This window comes from Somniosus microcephalus, chromosome 3 (assembly GCF_052327205.1).
Source record: "Somniosus microcephalus isolate GS21.2 chromosome 3, FLI_Smic_1.0, whole genome shotgun sequence".
In the NCBI taxonomy this organism is placed as follows: domain Eukaryota; kingdom Metazoa; phylum Chordata; class Chondrichthyes; order Squaliformes; family Somniosidae; genus Somniosus; species Somniosus microcephalus.
Window position 1 is genome coordinate 43351248 of NC_140989.1, and position 27560 is coordinate 43378807.

At 44.6% G+C, this 27560-nt stretch overlaps 1 protein-coding gene across 1 annotated transcript in view; it reads left to right on the forward strand.

Annotated features, from left to right (window-relative positions):
* chrm3b (cholinergic receptor, muscarinic 3b) overlaps positions 1-27560 on the forward strand; it is a 277943-nt gene that overhangs the window by 167230 nt on the left and 83153 nt on the right. Inside the window, exons 2-3 of the mRNA XM_085980266.1 lie at positions 721-827; positions 18650-18756. The gene's annotated coding sequence lies outside the window, so the exon portion shown is untranslated. The remainder of the gene's footprint in view (positions 1-720; positions 828-18649; positions 18757-27560) is intronic.

Genomic DNA, 27560 nt, shown 5'->3' on the forward strand with positions numbered 1-27560 from the left:
ATATCCGGTCCCAGGCGCTACCGGGGCATTGCACACTCGACTGACGTCACGATCTGCTGGCGCAGGAGATCGTGGCGGTAGTGTTTAGCGCCACTGCAAAATGTCTAGTTAATTTCGTGAGCGGCGCAAACATTGCCGCGCATGGGCTTTAGTTGCTTTGCGCCCCATTAGCGCCCTCTTAAGGCGCTAACGGGAGGCGCAAACCAACTGAATTTTTCCCCCTTAATACTTAATACAGGAAACTTTGTGCTATCCGGCACCGACGGGACCGAGCTGTTGCCGTCCCATCAAAACTGCCGGACAAACCAGTGCTAATGTTGAAACATATGGAGATTTTGAGCTCTGTATCTGGCAACAAACCCTGTTGCTTAGCAACAGCTTCTAAACAGTCGGCCGTACCTTGCAAGTGTCTCTGTAGCTTAGCAACAGCTTCAGCGAGACCTTGCAGAGCCTGACTGGTGAAAAAAAAGCAACGAAAAGAAAAAAAACCTAACGAAACGGCTCCTGATTTTTGCCGGTGGCTCGAGCATTCCGGACAGTTAACCTCCGGATAAACCAAAGTTTCCTGTACCCATTTAAGTAGATTAACACCTCTGCTGAAATAGTGGGCAAAGGACTTTCAGGCAAACATTTTAAATGTTGGTTTGTTGATGTTGCCAGATGTAATTTGCAGCTTATGTTTATCAGAATAACCAGTTTTACTGTTTTGCTAATCTTTAGGTGAACGGAGATGTAAGAAAATGTGGTGATGCAAACACTTTCAATCTTGTTCTGCTTATATTTTGGCTCGACTGTGGAACTTCTACTGAATTACTCGCAGGGCACATGTAAGTAGTCTTTATCTCATTAATTCAACATCTGTGAGTTTTCCAAAGTTTTATTATTGTGATTCTTGTATAGAAGCGTAGAGATCTATAATTTATGTGCAAGCGAACTTTCAACAGAACTTGCATTTATATAGCGCCTTTCACAGTTTCAGAACATCCCAAAATGGTTTACAACCAATGAAGTACTTTTAAAGTGTAGTCACTGTTGTAATGTAGGAAATGTGGCAGCCAATTTGCGCACAGCACCTCCCACATACAGCCCTGCTCTTCGCCAAATAGTGCTTTGGGATCTTTTACATCTTTACAAGAGCAGACGGGGCCCTGGTTTAGCATCTCATCTGAAAGACGGCACCTCTGACAGTGCAGCACTCTCTCGGTACTGCACTGAAGTCAGCTTAGATTTGTGCTCAAGTCTCTGGAGAAGGACTAAACCCAAAACCTGCTGACTCAGAGGTGAGTGTGCTACCAGCTGAGCCATAGCCGACAGCTGACAATCTGGGTTTCCATCAAATAAAACTACCTACAGGTCGACAACAATTAATTTAATATAACTAATTACCAATAAAGAGTTATCTTGAGTAACAATATCGACTATCTTTGTTATCAATAATTGGGCTAAAGCTCTGTGTAAGGCGACAATTTCCATGGAGTTTCTCATCTGTTCTAATAATCTCCCGTAAGTGCTCTATTAATGACCCAGTCAAAAATGAATTTCCTGCCAATGGTTAGCCAGAACAACATATTTAAGTGACTTTCACTTCCTTGTGAAGAATGAAAAGTCAATATACTGTAAAATAAAACCGTAAAGCACAAGTTGTCCTCTGATGTCAAGAAGCTGATTTCACCTCTGTCGGATTTGCTGTTTGACACCGAGATCCATTAGAGGCCTGTGTAACTGATGAATGCAGCACTCTCTCTAATGCATTTCTGTGCCAGTTCAGCTCCAGCCTTGATCTTTGTCCCACCATAATAAATAACATGCTGCTTGCGCAGAATGTGAATTGGTAATTCTGTTAGAAGGCTCCATTCAGGAACGCACCTTGCGCTTGCGATTGTGCTTGAAGGCGCACTGTTTGCCAATGTTCCCAGGCAGATGATGACCTTCCTTCAAGCAACTTGCGCAGCAAAGGCCAGTTTTCTCACAGACACTTTTCCAAATTACTTTAATGCTTCACAGTTCCAATACAACATCCAAGACCAAACAGTGCTGTGGAGGTCTGATTGCAGGAAAAGCTTCTATAGATATGTGAAGAGAAAAGGATTGGTGAAGTCAAGCGTAGGTCCCTTGCAGTCAGAATCAGGGGAATTTATAATGGGGAACAAAGAAATGGAAGACCAATTAAATACATACTTTGGTTCTGTCTTCACAAAGGAGGGCACAAATAACCTCCCAGAGATGTCGGAGAACATAGTGTCTAATGAGAGGGAGGAATTGAATGAAATCAGTATTTGCAGGGAAATGGTGTTGGGGAAATTGACGGGATTGAAGGCCGATAAGAAGGCAAATGGTATGTTGGCCTTCATAGCGAGAGGATTCGAGTACAGGAGCAAGGATGTCTTGCTGCAGTTGTACAGGGCCTTGGCGAGACCACACCTTGAGTATTGTATGCAGTTTTGGTCGCCTTATCTGAGGAAGGATGTTCTTGCCATGGAGAGAGTGCAGCGAAGATTCACCAGACTGATACCTGGGTTGGCAGGAATGATGTATGAGGAGAGATTGGGTCGATTAGGCTTATATTCGCTAGAGTTTAGAAGAATGAGAGGGAATCTCATTGAAACTTATAAAATTCTAACAGGACTAGACAGACTAGATGCAGGATGTTCCCAATGGCGGGGGAGTCCAGAACCAGGGGTCACAGTCTAAGGATAAGGGGTAAGCCATTTAGGACTGAGATGAGGAGGAATTTCTTCACCCAGAGAGTGGTGAACCTGTGGAATTCTCTACCACACATGGCAGTTGAAGCCAATTCATTAAATATATTCAAGAAGGAGTTAGATATATTTCTTAAGGCTAAAGGGATCAAGGGATATGGGGAGAAAGCAGGGACAGGGTACTGAATTTGGATGATCAGCCATGATCTCATTAAATGGCGGAACAGGCTCGAGTGGCCGAATGGCCTACTCCTGCTCCTGTCTTCTATGTTTCTATGCAGGATCAGTTAAGTACACTAAGAATAGCAGCTCCAATTATCATACGTCTGGTTTGCATTTTCAGTCCGGTTTATAAAATTATTGTTAGGCAGCAGTAACCACATACACATTGGATTAGATGAGTCGCGAATTGTATTCGCAAAAGGAGTAAGTGCACTAAAGCTGTAATAATAATAATGGAACAATCCTGGCAATATTGTGACTGAGGGAGGAGGCAAGGCATGCTAATTAGCAGATTAACTGAACAAAAAAATCCCAGCCTCATTGCGTCTACCATGAGTTACTCATTCTAAAGATGCCCTTTGATATCTAGCAACAACTCGACAGGTTCATGGTTTCATGCCCACAGCTCAAAAGACATAAATCTAGTCAGTATAGCACAGCTGTACAGATGCTTTATAAGTCTATATGACGCCCTTCAGACAAATGCTAAGCAACAGCAAATCAACATGTTCTTACCTGAGAGATAATCAGTTAAAGCTAACCGCAGCACAGCAGTTGAGCTAGAGCACAGCATTTCCCATATCGCACAGGTTTATTCTTGTCTTAAAAAAAGTGATCTTAAAATTTTCACACCTCTGAGAACTGACTGCCTCGTTCAGCAGCCCTAGGTTGCGCCATCTTGACTTGGTTTCAATCTGTCAACTAACAACAGAGTTGAATGGAGTCAAGCCTCTGCAAACACCACTTGGTGTCACAAGCACTGAAAGTCATGCCGCCATAAATGAAGCACAAATTTCAAGCACTGAGCATCCTAGCTTTCAAACCCGCCCTGTAACAAATACAGAAATGAACCTTTTTAATAAATATTTAGTGCCAGTTTTTGAAGTCATTATTGTATGGAGTCTTGGAACATGTTTATATTCCCCCATATTTTTAACAAAGAGGGCAGTCTGCTTGTATTGTGTGCTTGCTTATCAATGTGCTGTGGCACAAAATGATGGACCTCAAGTGTACATCCAGGGTTCCACACACAGTGATATCTGGATCTTAGCTGGGCTATCTGTACAGGAAATGTGCTTCCCACACAAGGAAAAGCAGATAACGATTCAATCCATGCCACGCTTGCACGCCCAAGTGCCTGCTTACATAAGTGGCTTGGCAGAGTCCTGGGAACAGGTCCTCTTGGGCAGAAAATTGTGTGTGGCACAGGACAACCTAAGAGGAGAGAGAGAGAGGAAAGTTACTAAACAAAGATAGGAGTTGTAATCTTGGTAGCTTTTCTTTTTATCTTAGTGCAAAACTGAACAACTTGGAGTGAGTTATTTGGCAGCTAGGCATTGTCCATGTGCCAAGCAGTGTCATGAAAGGTAAAACCTTCAACACTGTATTTATCTGAAGAGAGAAAATAGAGACAGTGCTCAAAGACTTGAATGAGTCAGCTGTCTACTTAATAGAAACATTAAAAATAAAACAAAAGATTATGTTCCTTTCTTGTTTGGCATTTTGAGATTCTGAGACATTTCCTCTGTATCAAAAGTATCATTATTGTAAACTATGATCTGTTCCAGTCATGGCTCCTATTAGGAATTGGACTGAGAACAGAAAGGACCATTTCACTAGGCAATAAAGTAAAATGAGCAAGGAGGACAACTAGGTTGTAAAGGGCATCAGCACACTGTTCTTTCACTTCTGAGACCTGGATTCAAATCCAGACCAGACTGATGGAATGAAAATTGAACTTAAAAAAAAATATAATGAAAAATCCATACCACTGCCACATGGGATGCTCTTCTGCAATGAACGCATGTTACAGGAAACTTTGTTATATCCGGCACCGACGGGACCGAGCTGTTGCCGATCTATCAAAACTGCCGGACATACACAGTTAATGTTGAAGCATACGGAGGTTTTCATCTCCGTATCTGACAACAAACACTGTTGCTTAGCAACAGCTTGTAAACAGTCGGCCCGTACCTTGGAAGCATCTCTGTAGCTTAGCAATAGCTTCAGAGAGACTTTCCAGAGCCCGACTGTTGAAAACAAAGCCACGAGAAGGAAAAAAACCTAACAAAACGGCTCCTGATTTCTGCCGGTAGATCGAGGTTTCCGGACATACAACCTCCGGATAAACCAAAGTTTCCTGTAGTTGGACAGGCTATAGTGAGCTTCCCTTTCCATCAAACACATTTGCATCCAGGATGTTTGACACTGACACTAGGCGTAAAAATGACAAAAAAAACATTTAATTGGGTTGGTATTTTTGTTTTAAATTTAACATTGTATAAATGGAGTGGTACATAAATGTATTGTGCGACTATACAACTCAACTGTAGCTTAGTTGGTAGCACTCTCGCCTCTGAATCAGAAGGTTGTGGGTTCAAGTCCCACTCCAGCGCAGTACTGAGGGACTGCTACACTGTCAAAGGTTCTGTCTTTTCGATCTTAAATCGAGGCCCCGTCTGCTCTCTCAGGTGGACATAAAAGATCCCATGGCACTATTTTGAAGAGCAGAGGAGTTATCCCTGGTGTCCTGGCCAATATTTATCCCTCAATCAACATCACAAAAACAGATTATTTGGTTATCACATTGCTGTTTGTGGGACCTTGCTGTGCGCAAATTGGCTGCCGTGATTCCTAAATTACAGCAGTGACTATGCTACAAAAAGTACTTAATTGGCTGTAAAGCGCTTTGGGACATCCGGTGGTCATGAAAGGCGCTATATAAATATAGCATGTTATGGCTGCTTGTGTTGAAGCTGTGGGACATCAGCTGTTGATTGCATAACCAGGTGATCTCTATACAAGCTCTTTGAGTCCACTTAGTTTGAGAGTCATTGTACCCAGAGTGATAGACTCAGGGAACTCACGCCAGCTTCTCCTTTTCTCACACAATCTCCTGAAGGATAACTGTTTTGGAACCATTTTGAAAAGAAATGCTGTTCCCTCATTTTTCAGGCTTTAAAAATTCCTTGGAAAACTTTAGGAGAAACCATTTCAGCCCTGCACCTTCTCTCTCCGCTCAATACACGTACACACACACCTACCTCTTAGCATACACTGGTGAAAGGGTAATAGAAACATATCCTCAGTGCCTCACAATACAAGCCAATTCACAACTGGTAATACTCAAATCACATCACGTAAAAGGCTCAAGAAGACTATACAGTTTGTATGAGACCATAGAGACCAGGAAGACCCAGGTGTACACCCTGACCATTGCCAAGTTGGCTGAATTCAGTGAAAGTGGAATCAACATTCCAGTTAGCCTCAGCTCCCTTGGGTTAGGTGAAGGAAAATCAGGCAGGTTGTCACTTGTGATCACTGCCTGCCTGCAAGTATAGCGTGGATGTTAGGTAAGCTTAGCTGTGTTGCTGCCTCAGTTGAATAGGCTGCAGACACTCACTGACAGTGCTTGCAGATGAATAACGGTGACTTGAGTGAGATACTGGTGCCCAGCAAGTGGGTTTTGTAACCGGCTATCATTTATGGGCGATGACAGATGTCTCATGAAGGTGGTCCCGGCCTCATAGAAGAACTTCAAAAATTCATAGTACCTTCAGGAGAGAAAACTGGTGAGAGAAATTTAAAAAGCCCTCAAAGCTCTACTCTGTGGTAGCTGTATCAGAAACGTTTTTTTGTATGGCATTGAAAATCAATGGTTGCTATCCTGTCCAATGATGCAGTTAATTAGATATTGTCGGATGTGCCTGGTTTCTCTGTGGAAATATATATCATAGTATTAGCAACATCCATCCTAGGTGTATAATAATTCTAGTACAGGGTTAACTAATTTGCCATTGCATCAGTTTCACACACACAAATGTCATTGTTGGGGTGGAGATGTGATAAAAGATTATGAGGTTGTCATGGTTATGATGACATGCAATAAAGCATTCTATGCAACATCCAGAATAACCGTTACAGAGGAATGAACTTCCGCCTCTGCCACAATGCACTCCATGGTCACATAGCCTGGTGCCAATCTTTAGCCTCACACATAAAGTGTGCTCTTCTTCTTCTTAGGCAGTCCCTCGGAACCGAGGATGACTTGCTTCCATACTAAAAATGAGTTCTCAGGTGACTGATGAGTCCAATGCGGGGCCTACAGTCTCTGTCACAGGTGGGGCAGACGGTGGTTGAAGGGGCGGGTGGGTGGGGCGCTTGGTTTGACATGCACTCCTTCCGCTGTTTGCGCTTGGCTTCCGCTTGCTCCCGGCGAAGAGACTCGAGGTGTTTGGCGCCTTCCCGGATGCTTCTCCTCCACTTTGTGCGGTCTTGGGCCAGGGATTTCCAGGTGTCAGTGGGGATGTTGCACTTTTTCAAGGAGGCTTTGAGGGTGTCCTTGAAGCGTTTCCTCTGCCCACCTGGGGCTCTCTTGCCGTGTCAGAACTCCGAGTAGAGCGCTTGTTTTGGGAGTCTCGTATCGGGCATGCAGACGATGTGGCCCATCCCTCAGAGCTGATCGAGCGTGGTCAAAGCTTCGATGCTGAGGATGTTGGCCTGAGCAAGAACACCGACGTTGATGCGCCTATCCTGCCAATGGATTTGCAGGATCTTGCGGAAGCAGCATTGGTGGTACCTCTCCAGTGCTTTGAGGTGCCTGCTGTACACTTAGCTGACCTGAGGGCAGATTTTTCTGTTTTATTTCCTCATCTCAGTTGTGTAGTCAGCACGATAGGTTTGGTAACCGGCTATCTTATATTGGTGATGACAGATGGCTCTTGAAGATGATCCTGTCCTCATAGAAGAACTTCAAAAATTCATATTGGAGCAAGCCTCAGATTTCACACAGTCACATTGTTGGATGAGGATTCCAGCAACTAATGTTCCCTCTTATTTATTTTTTGTGGGTGCTTTAAGGGGCTGCGTGGCCCATTCACAGTTTCGCGATGTGCGAAGTTTACATTGTAAAAGCCGGTCCCGGGATGTGCGAGACCGGCAGAGAGCTATGCAGCCACGCACCCTTATAGGGAACGTTGCCAGCAACCCTTATTTAGAGTGTTTCCACTTGAAATACTATTATATTGGGTCAATTTGCTCTACTGGTTTTAATATATACATATATCATATGAACAATAACAGACAGGAAAAGACTCTCTGGTCCATCCAGGCTGACCCACACAATCGTGATACCTTATGCATCACAATATATACACTGCCTACCCCACCTGAAATCATGTGATCTCCTGAGAGGCAAAAAAACCCCAGATAAAAACCCAGGCCAATTTGGGAAGAAAATTCTGGGAAATTCCTCTCTGACACCCCTAGGCGATTGAAACTAGTCCAGGCGATCACTCTGGCCCTGATAATTCTATGCAGTACCTACCTTTTGAACAAGTTGATCTCCACCCCAGCCAGAAACAGATCCAGCTCTCACTTGAAGGAATATCTTTGGCACCCTTGTCTGTTACCAGACCTAATATAAACTTACTGCTTGTGAACAAGCAAGAATTAGACAGGGCCAAAAAGCTTTGGCAAATTGGATCTGTATGAACACCTTGTACTTTAATGTGTGATGGGGTCAGTGGCAATTTCATTAACAAATGCAAATCGGGGTCCCAGGAGGTACATGGGCCCCGATGGAAATTTAATTGCCTCCGGAGCGGGGTGCTGCCGTGGCTAGCCCACTAAATAAACCTGTCGGGAACACAGACGTTCCTTAGTGGGCCCTGGAGGAGTAGGAGTCATCCTCCAGGCCCCACAAGGAAAGTCCGGGGCCTCTGCTGGCTCGTGCATGCTCCTCCTTGCCCAGCCGCGAGATCCTGCTCCTACCTGCACCGACCTTTCTGCTGGCGGCCGCCTTCCGGTGTTGGCAGGCTAGCTCCAGGCCGCCCGATTTTCATCCAGCGACTGCTTTCCACTGGGAACCTGACCACAGCGAGATTCCCATGAGAACCGGGCAGTTTAAATCTGCAATATAAACAGAAGATGCTGGAAATACTCAGCTGGTTAGGCAGCATCTGTGCAGAGAGAAACAGAGTTAACAGCCGCGATTTTCTCCACCTCGACGGGTCCGTGGTGGGCGAGGTTGGTGGCAGGTCGCGGCCTCGCTGTTGGCTCCATCCTAGCCTCCGACATGACTTTCCCCTGTTTGGGCTTGTTAAGCCCGCCCAGCGCATTTCCCAGGCCAACTGAAGGAAGCGGGTCTGATGACGTCATTTGATGATTTGTCATCAGCCGGTTTCCTTAAAGGGACCATGCACAAATTTACTTTGACATTTGTGCTGTCAGTGTTCTACAGCATTGAGGTGCTGCAAACACTAACAAGGGCTGCACAGAGGTGCACGGCCACACCCAGGCTCTCCTATGACTCCCTCCATATGCTTATGGAGGGATGAACAGCATACAGGGAGGTTCTCTTCCCTTCCAATGGGCGGAAGAGACCTCCCCAGGAGACCAACCCAGCCTGGTTGCACATTGCACAGGAGGACACAAGCAGGGATGTGGGCAGGAGGACCAGATTGCAGTGGCACAAACCTTTTGCTGATCTCAATAGATCACGAAACACTACTGCAGCCACACTCAACCTCACCCTGCTGTGCCACTCAACACATCCCCATCACTCTGCCTCCCCTACCCTACTCCTGCACATCTTTACTCACACTAACTTACCTTGCACCTCCACCCATCCCTCTCTATCTACATTATCACTTCCCCATCTCACTAGCCACCTCTCACACTCACCCTCATCCTAGTTCAGTCATCTTCTTCTTCTTAGGCAGTCCCTTGGAACCGAGGATGACTTGCTTCCACATTAAAAATGAGCTCGCATGTGACTGATGAGTCCAATGCGGGACCTACAGTCTCTGTCACAGGTGGGGCAGACGGTGGTTGAAGGGGCGGGTGAGTGGGGTGCTTGGGTTGACGTGCGCTCCTTGCGCTGCCTGCGCTTGGCTTCCGCTTGCTCCTGGCGAAGAGACTCAAGGTGTTTGGCGCCTTCCCGGATGCTTCTCCTCCACTTTGTGCGGTCTTGGGCCAGGGCTTCCCAGGTGTCGGTGGGGATGTTACACTTTTTCAAGGAGGCTTTGAGGGTGTCCTTGAAGCGTTTCCTCTGCCCACCTGGGGCCTCTCTTGCCGTGCCGGAGCTCCGAGTAGAGCGCTTGTTTTGGGAGTTTCGTATCGGGCATGTGGACAATGAGACCCGTCCATCGGAGCTGATTGAGCGTGGTCAGAGCTTCGATGCTGGGGATGTTGGCCTGAGCAAGAACACTGACGTTGGTGCGCCTATCCTGCCAATGGATTTGCAGGATCTTGCGGCGGCAGCGTTGGTGGTACCTCTCCAGTGCTTTGAGGTGCCTGCTGTACATGGTCCATGTCTCTGAGGCATACAGCAGGGCAGGTATCACTGCTGCCCTGTAGATCATGAGCTTAGTGCCGGGTTTGAGGTCCTGGTCTTCAAACACTCTCTTCCTTAGGCGACCGAAGGCTGCACTGGCACACTGAAGGCGGTGTTGGACTTCGTCGTCGACGTCTGCCCTTGTTGACAGTAGGCTCCCAAGGTATGGAAAGTGGTCCACGTTGTCCAAGGCCTTGTCGTGGATTTTGATAATCGGGGGGCAGCACTGTGTGGCGGGGGCAGGTTGGTAGAGGACCTTTGTCTTACGGATGTTTAGTGTAAGGCCCATGCTCTTGTATGCTTCGGTGAACGTGTTTACGATGGTTTGGAGTTCAACCTCCGAGTCCGCCCTCATCCTCATTCTAGTTCAGTCATACCAACTAACAATACACAAGGGTAGGCACTTATGTGTTTTAGCCAATGTTCATGTAATGTGGTGTTAAGCATTGAAATCTTTATTTTCAACACTTTGCGTTCTTGGACAGATTTGTGTGCACCTTTGGAAGTGGCTTAGTGAGTTGCAGTGAATGGTGAGACATAACAGTACCCCCTGCAATGCTGATGAATGTGAATGGAACGGCTTGTAGGGGTGCTTTATGGCGTTGGTGTGGGGTGGTGCCAACCTGGCGCATCATGTGGCAGCCAGGATGTGCAGCATCAAGTGAAGTAAATGTGGCCATGGTGAGGCCATCCCTGACGCCCCGGGCAGCAATGCGGTCGGGTGCTCGTGCCCTCTGTCCTGTGCAGCATCAGGTGATTGTGGAGAAGGTTGGTGTTGTTGTTGATGCTGCTGGTGTGCCTGGTGATATTGGTGTTGCGGCTGATCGTGGTCAGATTCTGAGGACCAAGGTGAGATACTATAACCGTACCCATGCTGATGAAATAGATGGCAGCTGAAGTTGAGATGACAGAAGCAATCTGTCAATGGTGAGTGAGGTTGTTCCAATGAGGTGACACTGGATGGATAGTTTGCTCCAAACACTTGGAACCTGCATAAAGCTCAATCTGTCTTCCAAATGCAATAAGCAACAGCTTCTGAGCTTGGAAAGTAAACAGCTGTGAGATGGGAGCTTTTATAGCACATTTCAAGCTGTCAAGTAATGAAATGATTCCATGGCCATTCAACTCCCGCCCAGCTTAACAGACGTGATCCCCGAGCAGCGTGGACCCCCTTGGCAAGCTGGTAAATTCTAAAGGTGAGCTTAAAGTTGTTGTTGATCCTCTGTTAACACAGTCATAATGACCTGAATTGCCTCCCCCGCCGCTGCGTGTCGAGTCTGCTCAGCGCTCACAGACCCGACCTTTGGTAATGGCGCGAGGCGATAGGTTGACAGTGGGTCCCGACCCGCCACTGATCGCGCCCACTGACCCCCGGAAAATTCTCCCCAACGTTTCAGGCCGGTGACCTTTCAGCAGAAATGGAAAATGTTACAGGTTTTAAGCGAGTACAGAGGCAGGGAAAGGGGGTGGGGGGAGGGGAGGCAAGAACAAAAAGGAAGGTCTGTGATGGAGTGGAAGGAAGGAGAGATTAAATAAACAGCAGAATCATTACTTGCACATGCTGTGCAAAAAAATGGGAGCAATGGTTATGATCCGAAATTGTTGAGCTCAACGTTGAGTCTGGAAGCTTGTAAAGTGCCTAATCACAGTTAAATTCTGCCATGCCTCCGACTCCGACTGGGATCCCTGACCCCTCCCACCAGCTTCCCGGCAGGAGATAATGGTCTGTGCTCTTCTAAGCGGGAGCGGTTGCCGAATAGAAATGATTTTTGAACCATGGCAAAAAGGAACCTTGTTGTTGGAATTCTCACAATAAATCCCATGGGAATCCCATCGACATTATTTGCAAGATGCACTTAAGATTGACAACCACCCTGGGGCATTCAGTCGATGTGAAGCTACAAGAGACAAAATGGTTGTGGGAATATAAATTGTCTACGTCGTCAGTGTTCTTGGACTATTTTTGCTACAGATTATTTTGGGTAATTGTGTACAGGTCCAGGAAGAGATTTTATATTTTCATTAGCAGTTATTCAGCAATTACTCTTCAAAATCTCCTTTCCTTATGGGCCCAGTGGGAACAATCACTAACCTATCCCTGAAGTTTGAGACAACAATCCTGTGGACTGAAAGCTTTAAAACCTATTTTTTTAACTTGCAATCCTGGACAAGAGGTTTTCCCCTTTGTCCTTAAGCCTGAATTGCAAATTGTAAAACCAAAAGGCTGTAAATTATAGAGGGAAGGGAAGGCTGGGGTTGTAAATAGTGACAGAGGTGGATAATGGGATTTTGGCACCAATAGTGCTGATGGCCATTAGGTGCCTGTCCCCTGTGTTATAGGGCACTGAAATCAGAGGCCTGTGGAGCATCAATAATTCAGTAACTAGACCGAGAAGCTGCTGAAGTCTTGGCCATGGCTAATTAAGACCGGGGACACCCATAAACATAAGATGCTCAGAGCGTTTACAGGAGTAACTAACACGGCTGTACCAAGAATGTATCTAAGGCAAGACTCTAAACTTGTAACACTCCCCTACCATTCTACTGGACCCGAAAACAGAAAGCTGTGTATCAGTAGTGTTATGTTCATAAATAAATAGACATTATCATTATGAACAGCTAGCTTGAGCTAGTCACTTTATTCAGCCATGTGGACTTCGTGTGCAGGCATCCATCTTGACTACTGCCTTGTGGGTAGCCTGGTGCCTCGTGGGTAGCCCACTCTTATATACATACAGCTCCACCTAGTGTACCATTCTAGAATGACATGTTACTGATCATTACATCCCCCTTTCTTTGAGGTTAAACAAAATCAATATCAATCAACTTTCAAGAAACACGATAAAGATGATATCAGTAACACTTTTGTTAGTGCTCTATAAACATAAACATTTTCACAACAGTCAACACATTTTCAAAGCTTTACTTTATACTCAAAGATTAAGTCTATCAGGCTTTTTTACTTCACGTGTGGATCTTCTCAGCACAGGTAAGTCTGATGTGTTTTCATGAGAGCCTGTATGTGTGTTTGTGTTAGATTGTTCTGGTGGTGAGTGACAAGATTCAGTTGCGGCATTGTCATCGATTTGCTCTTGGATAGTTTCTTGTGTCTTCAGGAGGGAACGACGGTTCCTCCTGAGAATCTGTCCTTCCTCAGTTCTAACAGTGTATGACCTTGGTCCTACTTCCTCAAGAACTGTAGCTTTCCTGTTCCATGCATCTGGATCCTCAATCCTGACAACATCATCCCTTGTCAATGGTTTCAGAGTTTTGGATGACTTGTCATAGTTTGATTTCTGTTTCAGCTTTAACAGTTGAAGTCTCTGTCTTAGTTCCTTACTCTGCTTTTCTTTTGCACAGCAGGGTAGCGTGGTGCGCAACTTGCAACCCATTAGGAGTTCAGCAGGTGAAGAACCAGAGTCTAAAGGTGAGGCTCGGTAGCTCAGCAGGGCGAGATAAGGATCAGACTTGCTTTCTGTCGCTTTCTTCAGTAGCTGTTTGAGAACTTGAACACCTTTTTCTGCCTTACCATTCGACTGAGCATACAAAGGACTGGATGCGATGTGCTGAAAGTCATACTGTGCTGCAAACTGTTGCCACTCCTTACAGTTGAAGCACGGACTATTGTCGCTAACGGCAATCCTGGGAATTCCATGTCTGGCGAAAATAGATGTAACATGCATTATAACACTGCTTGCTGATGTGCTTGAGAGCAGCGCCATCTCAGGATAGTTAGAATAGTAGTCAATCACTATTAGATAGTCTTTACCATTCAAATGAAAGAGGTCCATACCAACCTTTTGCCATGGTGCTGTTGGTAAGTCAGCTACTATCATTGGTTCCTTTGCTTGTTTGTTCTGGTGTTTCTGACATGTCTCACATTTGCCTATCATGTTCTCAATGTTCTTATTTATGCCAGGCCAATAAACAGTGTCTCTTGCTCTCCTTTTGCATTTTTCAATTCCGAGGTGTCCCTCATGAATCCTTTTGAGCATGTCTTGATGTAGAGCCTGTGGAATGACTATTCTGTTCTGTTTTAGTAATAGTCCACTTGCGACACTCAATTCTGACCTGATGTGAAAGTACTTTGCACAGGAACCTTTTGGCCAACCATGGTGAATGTTCTCTATTACTGTTTGTAACACTGTATCTTTTACTGTTTCTTCTGCTATTTGCTTTGATTTTGTGTCTGACATGGGCAGCGCAGCAGTGACCATACTCACATGAACATCCACGTCTTCTTCAGTAGAGCTCACATGACTCATTGTGGGTGCTCGGGATAGTGCATCTGCTAACACTATGTGTTTGCCTGGTGTGTAGATCAGTTCAAAGTCATATCTTTGCAGCTTCATCATGAGTTGTTGAATCCTTGGAGACATCTCATTCAGGTTTTTTTTAATGATGGCAACCAGTGGGCAGTGGTCTGTCTCAACTGTGAAGGTGGGAAGTCCATATATGTAGCCATGGAACTTTTCTAGTCCAACTACCAAGCCTAGACATTCCTTTTCAATCTGGGCGTATCGACACTCAGAATCAGTCATAGACCTGGAGGCACAGGCAACAGGCTTCCAATCTTCACCCTCTGCTTGTAGCAAGACCGTGCTTAGGCCATCTTTTGATGCATCCGTTGACACTTTGATTCTCTTTGTTGGGTCAAAGAAGGTGAGTACAGGTGTGGTTGTCAGCACTGTTTTGAGGTTCATCTACTCTTGTTCATGTCTTTCTGTCCATGCGAACTCATTTGTTTTATGTAGCAGGTCTCGCAGACAGGCTGTCTTGGCTGACAAGTTAGGAATGAACTTTCCAATGAAGTTTATCATCCCCATGATGCGTAGCACTCCTTTTTTGTCAGTGGGTCGGGGCATGTTGAGTATGGCGTTTACTTTTTCCATATCTGGCTCTATTCCTTTACCAGATAGATTATCTCCTAGGAAAGTGACTTCCTGGACGCCAAACTGACACTTGGCTTTGTTGAGCTTCAGTCCATTCCGGCGTATGCTCTGTAGCACTTTAGTCAGTCTCTCATTGTGTTCTTTCAGTGTGGAGCCCCAGATGATGATGTCATCAATATAGACCCGAACTCCTTCCAGACCTTCAATTATGTGTTCCATCGCTCCATGAAAGATTTCAGATGCAGATATTATCCCGAAAGGCATTCTGAGGAAACAATACCTGCCAAATGTTGTGTTGAAGGTACAGTATTTGGTGCTCTCTTCATCCAGTTTTAGTTGCCAAAATCCTTGTGAGGCATCGAGCTTTGTGAAGTATCTGGCACCTGATATTTCACTGGTGATTTCTTCTCGCTTGGGAATCTGGTAGTGTTCACGTTTTATGTTTGCATTTAAGTCCTTTGGATCCATGCATATTCTTAGATCATTGTTCTTTTTCTTTACACATACCATGGAGTTAACCCAGTCTGTTGGCTCTTCGACTTTCCTGATGACTCCTAGTGTGGTCATTCTGTCCAGTTCTTTCTTGAGCCGGACACGCAGGGGTGCTGGAATTCTCCGTGGAGCATGTACCACTGGCTGAGCATTCTCCTTTAGCTGGATCTTGTAAGTGAATGGTAGAACTCCAAATCCTTTGAACACATCCTGGAAATTACTCACTACAGAATCCATTGATTCATCTGGTCTGCTTATGGCACAGTTTATACGGTAGACTCTCTTGACCAGTTCTAAGTCCTCACAAGCTTTGTCACCTAGTAGTGAATCAAGTCCTTCAGCCACAACAGAAAACATGAGATGATGCACTTTGTCTTTGACTGTCACTTTAAGTCTGCATACACCTAAGCTATCTATTTTCTGTCCATTATAGTCCTTCAGTAGTACTGACTTTTTCTGTATTTTGGGCTTTTCTTTCATATTTTTAATGTCACTCATACTGATTAAGTTTGCTTTTGCCCCAATGTCTAGTTTCAATGTAACTAATGCTCCATTTACCTGCAGTGGGATCATCCATTTGTCCTCTTTTACTGCATTAACTTTATGTTCAGCATTGTCCATTCCTGAGGGCTGCACATTTTCTGTATCCTTTTTGATATTGTCACATGACACCATTCCTACAGAAAATGTCTCACTTAAATCAGTGTCCTCAATCACATTGACTTGTTGCCCTTTCTTTGTTTTTACTTTTGAAAAGCATTGTTTGGTAAAGTGATTCTTTCCATTACATTTTGTGCACATTTTCCCAAATGCTGGGCATTGTTGTGACTGGTGTTTGTAACCACAGCGTTTACAATTTAAAATTCCTTCCTCCAATTGCTTTTCATTTCTGTTCTGCCCATGTTTCTTCCCCTTGTAGGACACAGCACTGACAGCAGCACAGTTACTTACTACAATCGCATTATTATTAATTTCACTGAAAGTCTTCGTGTACTTTTGAGCTAGCTCAATGGCTTGGCATATTTTCACAGCATTCTCCAATGTTAGTTCGGTTTCTCTCAACAAACGTTCCCCGACTTTTTTATCATGAATACCAAACACAATCTGGTCACGAATCATGGATGATTTCAGTTCAGAGAAATTACATGCCTGTGCTTTCAGTTTCAAAAGCTATCAAAAGTCTCATTTTGCTGCAGTGTCTGTGAACGGAACACGTACCTCTCATAGGTTTTGTTCTTTTTGGGAGAACAATGTGTATCAAATTTCTTTAGCACATCTTCCATCTTTTCTCTGTCCTCCTCTTGATCAAATACAAACGTATTAAATACCTCTATTGCCTGTGGGCCTGCAACCATGAGCAGCAACGCTATTTTCCTTGTGTCTGGCTTCGTGCCAAACCCGATGGCAGCAATGTAGAGTTCGAATTGTTGTTTGAAAGTCCACCAATTGTAGTCGACATTCCCCATGAGTTTCAAACCCTCCGGTGGCTTCAAAGTCTCCATGTCGCGTTTCACAATATTCAGCAGATTTTACCAATCCTGGTACCATGTTATGTTCATAAATAAATAGACATTATCATTATGAACAGCTAGCTTGAGCTAGTCACTTTATTCAGCCATGAGGACTTTGTGTGCAGGCATCCATCTTGACTACTGCCTTGTGGGTAGCCTGGTGCCTCGTGGGTAGCCCCACTCTTATATACATACAGCTCCACCTAGTATACCATTCTAGAATGACATGTTACTGATCATTACAAGTAGGGTGGGCGGCCTTGTGGTTTCTTGAGACTTACCAAAGAAAACTTTATCTGTTCCTCTAAAGGATTCCTTTGGGTGAACTGTACCATTAATTTTGGTGCCAACAGAAATTTTAACAGGTCAAAATGGGGAAAGAATGGTGTTAACTTCTTGGAGAATTTTTAGTCCAATCCCTCTATCCAATCCTTCGCATACTTATGGGCCGGATATCAAAATCTTTTCTCATTTGCCTAAATCCAGCACACATTAATGATGCTGGAATGATGTCGGCACATTCAGTGAACCGAATCAGATGAAAATCTACACCATTGTATGTAGATTAGGATGTATTTACCCTACAAAACTGTAGCACCGGTGTGCAGTGGTTTTGCTTCACATCAACACTGCAGTTACAGTGTCAATGCAGCCTGAGTCTGGAGTCCGGGCCCCAGCTGACACTGGAGAGGAGGGGGCTCAAGATGCAGGTCAAGCCTTTTTAAGTTTAGTGTTGATGTGAAAACGAAAGTGCCTTACACCAACCCAAAACTTGTAAGGGGTAATTTTATAAATTCTCGCTCCTGGTCTGGAGCCTAGCAGAAGCGCATGTCAAGAATTGGGGTTTGCATTTCCCATGATTTTCTAGCTTTTCAAGTTAATGGCCAGAAAATCGTGGGGGCCCCTTGTCTCAATTTCTGATTTGGGCTCAGCTATCTAGGAACACAGTTTATTAAAATTACTCTGCTGTTTCAATGCACCCTTAGATGACCAATATATGCAGGGAAAGGAGATTTCCGAATTAAAGCCAAAAATTGCTCATTGTATTCAGTAAATGTTTCTCTCGTTTTTTTTCTCAAATAGAAAACAGTAACGTGCAAACAGCATACTTGTAAACCCAACACTAGCTCGGGAGTGAAAAAAAACTTTTTTTTGTGTTAAAGGACAATTAGCAGTCAATTTTCTTCACATCTCGCATTAATTGCTTTTCTAATGTATCTGTGGCAATTCAAAACCCATGCTATCAAGTATATGGAAAACAAATTATTTAAAATCATTTTAGCCTAAAAATCAATGTTGCTGATATTATAATGCAAATACTTAATGGGTTCAAATAATATTCCTGCGTCTGCTATTTTAATGAAGGTGATAAAATGGTGATCAGGGGAATACGATGTAAAAGTGTTGTGTTAATATGCTAATATTCAAATAGTATCTTCAAGGTTGTTATAAATGACGAGCTAAATCAAATGATGTATTTTCTTGTTACTTTTGCAGCTTCTATAAGACACATCACTTCAGGCAGCTCGATATATAATGAATGTTCCAGGACCAGGTTACGTCGCTACAGCTTAATGTAGCAAGACTTGTCAATCAAATTATTGGTAAGTTCCCAGCCATTTTTCACAAGTCTTTCTCGCCACATTTAAGGGGCCAGCCTAGTTCCAGTCGACGGAGAGGAATGTTGCTCTTCTGGAGATACTATAATGTGCCCACCATTTTTTCCTTATCAATTTGATTATAACGGGACTTTAGGGGTGAATTCAGCCTAACTAGATGGGCGCTGGGGGAAATTGAAGTCAGTGGAGAGTAAAAATCGAGCTGGGAGGGGGGGGGTTGTTAAAACGAGCATTTGACCAGCACCCGCCTGACTTTGAGGTTAAAGTCTCCCCTCTTTTGATAAGATAATGATGTCAAGTTGTTGTGATCTGGACTGCACTACCTGAAAGGGTGCTGGAAGCAGATTCAATAGTAACTTTCAAAATTCAGATAAATACTTGAAAGCAAAAGATTTGCAGGGCTACAGGGAATGAGCCGGGGAGTGGGACTAATTGGTTCGCTCTTTCAAAAGAGCCAGTGACATGAATCAGTCATTCATGGAAGAAAGACTTCTGAAATAATATCGAGTGGCCTGCGGGTGGCACTGTCCAGGGAGAGTATAAATACTCGGGCACGGGCCCAGCTTGCGCAGGACATTCTTAACAGGAACTAGTGAAGGACACAACTAGACCTCCATGTTGTAAAACAGTTGATTAAAGCTTTGTTTAATGCTTAGACCAAGTGCCTAGTAGTTTTCTTACGTAGGCCAGCACAGGCATGATGGGCTGAATGGCCTCCCCTTCTGTGCTGTATTATTCTATGATTCTAAGTTAAAATAAATGTTACAAAAAAAATCGGCAAAGTGTGTAAATTTAATGCTAAAATAATGCAACATTTTACTTTGATCTCAACACCTCTATAATCTGAATGAGTTTTCATTCATACTCACCATGCACAATGACATCAGCATCACAAATGTTAACTCAGTGGTGGGAATCAGGTGGGAGGGGCTGAGGGAGTCGGCAAACTGAGCTTGACAGCGCGAGGCCTGGACAATGTTAACTCCCAAGCTTCGTCTATGTGCTCCCAGTCAACCTCCTGCCCAAAGCTGGCGGAGATGGTGGCTGGCTGACAGGCAGGAGTGGAATGTCTGGCGGCAGGAGGTCTCCGTCTGGACACGAAACAACGGGCCCCTGACTGGGATGCATTCCTGAAGGTTGCATCACATGACCTCCCTCTTCCAGCCTGCCCCGCCCAGTCAAACAGCCTTTTTTGCAATCTTCAATCTTTATATAATAGTCATAGAGTCATAGAGTAATACAGCACGGATAGAGGCCCTTCGGCCCATCGTGTCCGCGCCGGCCATCAAGCCCTGTCTAATCTAATCCCATATTCCAGCATTTGGCCCGTAGCCTTGTATGCTATGGCATTTCAAGTGCACATCCAAATGCTTCTTAAATGTTGTGAGGGTTTCTGCCTCCACAACCCTTTCAGGCAGTGAGTTCCAGACTCCAACCACCCTCTGGGTGAAAAAGTTCTTTCTCAAATCCCCTCTAAACCTCCCGCCCTTTACCTTGAATCTATGCCCCCTTGTTATTGACCCCTCTACTAAGGGGAAAAGTTCCTTTCTATCCACCCTATCTATGCCCCTCATAATTTTGTATACCTCAATCAGGTCCCCCCTCAGCCTTCTCTGCTCCAAGGAAAACAACCCCAGCCTGTCCAGTCTTTCTTCATGGCTGAAGCGCTCCAGCCCAGGTAACATCCTGGTAAATCTCCTCTGCACCCTCTCCAAAGCAATCACATCCTTCCTATAGTGTGGCGACCAGAACTGCACACAATACTCCAGCTGTGGCCTTTCCAGCGTTTTGTACAGCTCCATCATAACCTCCCTGCTCTTATATTCTATGCCTCGGCTAATGAAGGCAAGTATCCCATATGCCTTTTTAACCACCTTATCCACCTGTTCTGCTGCCTTCAGGGATCTATGTACATGCACACCAAGGTCCCTCTGATCCTCTGTCTTTCCTAGGGTCTTACCATTCATTGTGTATTCCCTTGCCTTGTTAGTCCGTCCAAAATGCATCACCTCACACTTTTCAGGGTTAAATTCCATTTGCCACTGTTCTGCCCATCTGCCCATCTATATCGTCCTGTAGCCTGAGGCTTCCCGCCTCGCTGTTTACCACCCCACCAATTTTCGTGTCATCTGCGAACTTACTGATCATACCTCCTACATTCACATCCAAATCATTAATGTAGACCACAAACAGCAAGGGACCTAGCACCGATCCCTGCGGTACCCCACTGGACACAGGCTTCCAGTCACAAAAACAACCTTCCACCATCACCCTCTGCCTTCTGCCACTAAGCCAGTTTTGGATCCAATGTGCCAAGGCACCCTGGATCCCATGGGCTCTTACCTTCCTGACCAGTCTCCTATGCGGGACTTTATCAAAAGCCTTACTGAAATCCATGTAAACCACATCCACTGCACTACCCTCATCCACACACCTAGTCACCCCCTCGAAAAATTCAATCAAATTGGTCAGACATGATCGTCCCTTGACAAAGCCATGCTGGCTATCCCTAATTAATCCCTGCCTCTCCAAGTGGAGACCAATTCTGACCCTCAGAATTTTTTCCAATAATTTCCCTACCACTGATGTTAGGCTCACTGGCCTGTAATTCCCTGGTTTATCCCTACTACCCTTCTTGAATAATGGTACTACGTTAGCTGTTCTCCAGTCTTCTGGCACATCCCCTGTGGCCAGAGAGGTTCTGAAAATTTGTGTCAGAGCCCCTGCAATCTCCTCCTTTGCCTCACATAGTAGCCTGGGATACATCTCGTCCGGGCCTGGGGATTTATCCACTTTTAAGCCTGCTAAAACCGCTAGTACCTCCTCCCTCTCGATGCTAATATGTTCAAGTATATCACAGTCCCCCTGCCCGATTTCTATGTCCACATCGTCCTTCTCCTAATAAACTAATAAACAGAAGCATTTATGGAAAATAAAAAGGAATCTCAATTTGTTTCAATGTCCCGATGATTTTTCTCTCGGGTTTGCTCGCGGCAGTGTCCAGGAGATTAATCTTTAATTCCTGGAGATTCCAGGACAATCCTAGAGGGTTGGCAACTCTAGGTCCCCCAGCACCTGGGTAAGTCGCCTGGATTGTGTCCTGGAGTGGGGCTTGAACCCACAACCTCCTGACTCAGAACTGAAACTGCCACCAACTGAGTGGGATTCTTTGTACATCGTCCCAACAATTGACCTTAATCCAAGTGTCAAAGCACATCTATTACACTGGTGTGACGCTTCCATCAGCAGCCATTCTTGGAGTCACTCTTGAGTGAAATCACCAGTTACTGGAAGTTTTGTCTTGTTGGTTTATGCTTACTAAGAGCAAGGCTGCGACTGTCTGAATTAATTTCGCTCAGACTCACCAGTAGAGTGAGAAGACTTGCACTCTGGGCTGGATTTGACATTTTACATCATTTGCACATTTAAATTTGTCTGGGAGGGTGGGACATTCTGTACCACGGGCGTTTCCATACGCACCATCATTTGTGCTTCAAATTGGCACACAGGCTGCAGGCAAGTAGAAATCGTTAGTACTCAGAGGCAAAACAAAACTAAACATGGAATAACAGGAAACACTGGAAAAACTCAGCAGGCCAGGCAGCATCGGTGGAGAGAGAAACAGAGTTAACGTTTCAGGTCGATGACGAAAGGTTAACTCTGTTTCTCTCTCCACCGATGCTGCCTGGTCTGCTGAGTTTTTCCAGCGTTTCCTGTTGTTATTTCGGATTTCCAGCATCCGCAGTATTTTGCTGTCGTAAAACTAAACATGGTACTGTACTGGGTTTGGAAATAGTGTCGTGGTAGTTTAGGAAAGCAAGCTTTTCTATTAATATCATTCATCTGAACCGAGAAACCCTTAGGCAACTGTATAATTTTAATCTTCATAACACAGTGCAACAAAAGAACAATCCTGTTTAATTGTGTCAATCTGTCAGATTTGCTGCATAAAATGGATGATAATTCAAACATTTGCCTACGGTTTTTGACTCTTCAATGGATGCAGAGCCCAGCCTTTTACCGTTTGCCACTCACTTATATGCTTATTCTGAACATGTACCAGTGGAACGAAAATCAGCATTAACATCCTATATTATTTTAATTATACTTACCCACCTTATCTCAAAAATGGACCATGAAGACTGATGTATAGGCCCTGCGCACATGATGCCCTGTTCCTGTGAGTTAAGGCGTTAGACAGACCCTTTCTGCTTGTTATGGTGATTCATGTGGGCATTCAATATCCCATGGCACAGTACGCAGAAGAGGAGGGAGTTTTCCCAGTATCCGAGCCAATATTATTCCCTTAATCAAAGCCACCAAAAACAGATCAACTGATTATTCATCTCCTTGCCATGTGCATGACACTGTTGATACACTGTGGCTGGTAAATTTGCCGACTCAATAACAGTCACTCAATTCCAAAAGTAAATTCATTAAGCACTTTCAGATATCTCAGGATGATAGGTGCAATGTAAATGCAGGTTGTATTATTTTTAGTTTGCATATACAAGGCTGCAAATGTTTCAATGATTTATAGACAAGTTGTGATTTATAACCCAGACTCTACGGTGCATGCAGAAATACAGAGGAGGATCAGCAAGGCTTCTGAGTTACAAATGTAAACCTAATTAAATTAAAGCTCCTTCCCCTGACCCCTGAAGCTGCATGCCGTTATCCTGCGTGTAAAGACTACCTTTTTCATCAATAGGAGGGAGGACAGCCACATCAGACACAGATTATTACACCAGAGATGGCTGTTTGTTGCACATCATTGTATTTCAGCAAGACTTACTTTGCTACATGATGGTGTTGATGATGCAGCTGTGCTATTAATTCTCTGGGCATGTCACTTGTGAGGGTGGGAGTGCTGGGGTAATGGAGACCAGAATTTTGGGAGGCCAGGTTTGCTGGCTGCCATCATGGAATCCAGCCAGCAATTTTAATTCTAGGAGAGGGAGCTAAGGCAGAGATAGCACAGTGGCAGCAAAGGTCACTGGACATGAGATTGATTTTTTTTTAATTGGATCTCCTCTTCGGCACCTGTTCCTCTAATTTATTTATTTTTGGGGGGCATTAATGAGCCTTAGGCACAGTTTGTGCACATTCTTTCAGTGCCCCTTCATGTTGGCTAGCTGCATTGAGGAGCACTGGGCACCTTGGATGCAAGCAGGTCTCAGGCCTCCACATCCAATCATATAGGAGTGGGAAGCCTGCCATTGTATTATTGGCCTCCATGGACTGGGTTTTGCCAATGGGGAGCTTTTGGAGGCGGGACTCCCACTTGTCGGGTTTTAGTCCTGCCTCCATCAACTTCTGGCCAACCCACGTTATTTTCCCTTGATTGACCTTGTTAAGCCCGCCCAGCGGATGTTCTTGCCATGGAGGGAGTGCAGCGAAGATTCACCAGACTAATACCTGGGATGGCAGGAATGACGTATGAGGAGAGATTGGGTCGATTGGGCTTATACTCGCTGGAGTTTAGAAGAATGAGAGGGGATCTCATTGAAACTTATAAAATTCTAACAGGACTAGACAGACTAGATGCAGAAAGGCTGTTCCCAATGGTGGGGGTGGGGGGGGGGTCCAGAACCAGGGGTCACAGTCTAAGGATAAGGGGTAAGCCATTTAGGACAGAGATGAGGAGGAATTTCTTCACCCAGAGAGTGGTGAACCTGTGGAATTCTCTACCACAGAAGGCAGTTGAGGCCAATTCATTAAATATATTCAAGAAGGAGTTAGATATATTTCTTAAGGCTAAAGGGATCAAGGGATATGGGGAGAGGTCTGATTTCATAGAAACATAGAAGATAGGAGCAGGAGTAGGCCATTGGGCCCCTCGAGCCTGTTCCGCCATTTAATGAGATCATGGCTGATCATCCAAATTCAGTACCCTGTCCCTGCTTTCTCCCCATGTCCCTTGATCCCTTTAGCCTTAAGAAATATATCTAACTTCTTCTTGAATATATTTAATAAGCCTAATCGACCCAATCTCTGTTCATACGTCATTCCTGCCATCCCAGGTATCAGTCTGGTGAATCTTCGCTGCACTCCCTCCATGGCAAGAACATCCTTCCTCAGATAAGGCGACCAAAACTGCACGCAATACTCAAGGTGTGGTCTCACCAAGGCCATGTACAACTGCAGCAAGACGTCCTTGCTCCTGTCCTCGAATCCTCTCGCTATGAAGGCCAACATACCATTTGCCTTCTTAACCGCCCGCTGCACCTGTATGCTTACCTTCAGCGGCTGGTGCACAAGGACACCCAGGGCTCGTTGCACTTCCCCTTTTCCCAATCTATTGCCGTTCAGATAATCTGTCTTCCTGTTTTTGCCACCAAAATGGATAACCTCACATTTATCCACATTATACTGCATCTGCCATGCATTTCCTGATGCTCCGTGCTCTACATCGGACATCCAGATCTGTCCGATTTGCTGCCTGTCTGTTGAGTTCAACCATCATGCTTGCTGCTGTTCTATTTAGCTAGAATAGTTACTGGGGGGTGAGTGTTCAATTTATATGGTGAATGTGTATCTCTGTATTCAAGGGGTGGACATTTTGACTTCAAGCGATAGTATAAAATGGGCGATAGCAAATCGATAGCCCGTTTTACATCTCTCTCGATTTTTATTTCTTTTGACTCTGCATCGGTGGTGGAGTGGGTAGATACTGAGTCCAATAGCATGAAGGCTGATCAGCTCTTTATTTCCAGATTTTGTTTTTAACTGAATTCAAATTCTCAAACTGCCATGGTGGGATTTGAACTCACGTTCTATGTGGATTATTAGTCCAGGCCTACTGGATTACTAGTCCAGTAACATAACCACTACACTACCGTACTGCTACCTTGAGGCCATGGCTGGTCCAGTTAAGCTTCTAGTCATTATTGACCCCCCAAGATTGATGTTGGTGGACTCGGCGATGATGGTGCCATTGGAGGGCAGGAAAAGATGGCTGGGTTTTCTTTGGTTTGAGATGGTCATTACCTGGCACTTATGTGGCGCGAATGTTACCTGCCACTTTTCAGCCCAAGTCTGGATGTTGTGCAGGTCTTGTAGACTGGTATGGGCTGCTTCATTACTGAACTTACCTCATCTTCTTTACAACCTTGGTGGTGACCTGTACTATATGTCTTGATCTTTTCTGTAGGTTTCTGAGTTTTATAAAAACTGTAATTATAAAGACAAAAAGCAAAATACTGCAGCTGCTGGAAATCTGAAACAAAAACCAAAAATGCTGGGAACACTCAGCAGGTCAGGCAACATTGGGTGAAGAAGGAAAAAAAGTTAAACTTTCAGATTTTATGACCCTTCACCTGAACACGAAGGGTCATAAGACTGAAGTAATTGGCCAGGATTTTGCACCCAGCGTTGAACGAACAGCACCAGCCATTCATTACACTTACGCTGGCCCACAGATTTTCCATGGGATTTTGCACTTGAACGTGTAGTGATTAGAGATCCATTTCGACGTGGTGTCCTCTACAGGGGATCTGAGACCTGTGTGAACAGGACAAGCAACTGTGTATCTCTTTAACCAATCAGATTGAAGAATCGCTAATGAGGCCTGCAGAGTCTGAACCAGGGAGTGTCAGTTAGAATATTTAATTTAATGCCAAATCAGGTACAGAAAGCGTAATAAAGAGAGGAAAGAAAGATGGGATTAATAGAAAGAGATAAAAAGAGACAGAAAGAAAAAGTTTAAAAAAATTATTAAAACATTTTTATTTTTTTAAATCTCCAACAAAAATTAAAAGCTGAAGGAATGAGACTCCACACTTGTAAAAGTTAGTTTTCAGTGCCAGCGAGATTGTTTGGCAGTAATTAAGACTTAGCACGCCGTTAAAACTGGAATGGACAAGCCCTAACTTTTTCTGGGGAGTTTAGCGGGTGTATATCACGTAAGTACAGCAACCTCACGCTGTTCCGTGTATTTCATTGCCGCGTATCTCGGCGTGACACCAGTATAGCGCAAGTTCTAGAGGAGCAGGGCAACTCGGACAGCAACTTCCCAATTTCTGTGTTTCACTGCGCATGTGCAATCGCTAGAAGTTGCAGGCCGATTTACACTTTAATAACGGTGAGCGCTGTTAGCCTCACCTTTATTTCTCCAGCAAAATCTACACCAATAATTGTCATTCCTTCTTCCACAGATGCTGCCTGACCTGCGGAGTGTTTCCAGCATCTTCCATTTTTATAAACTAACGATTTCATTAACAGTTGGAGGACAGCCCGGTTTCGGCCTGTTCCAAATTCCAATTCTAATCAGTTCAGTACATTTGGTAAATTGATTTATTATTCTAAACATAAAGGCATAGTGATCACACCATTGACATAAGTGCCCAATAAAGCACTCCAACAGACTTGCCAGCTGTGAATGTCGTTGCATTATAAACTGCTACAAGGTACTGGGTGGCACAGTGAATTAGATGCTGGCGCTTCACCTCGGGGACCCGAGATGAAAGTCTTTGTTTGCTGACTTTACTGGCCCCATGTGTAATAAGATTGGGCTGTCTCAACCCCATTCATTGTGGGCATGGGTCTACAGCATGAAACTGGCATTAATTAGCCTTAAGATGATTGCTGTGGAAAAAAAATACATCCTGCTGCAGTAGGGGCAGATAGAAGACAACTTTACTTTGCATCTGACTGTACTGCACAAAACCTAGGTGTGCTCGATGCTGACACAGAATACCTGAATTGGAAGTGGTCCATTCCCCAGGACTACTGTCCCTCAACTTGCTGAGCCTTAAAAATATGGACTTAAGGAGAAAGTCATTACTGTT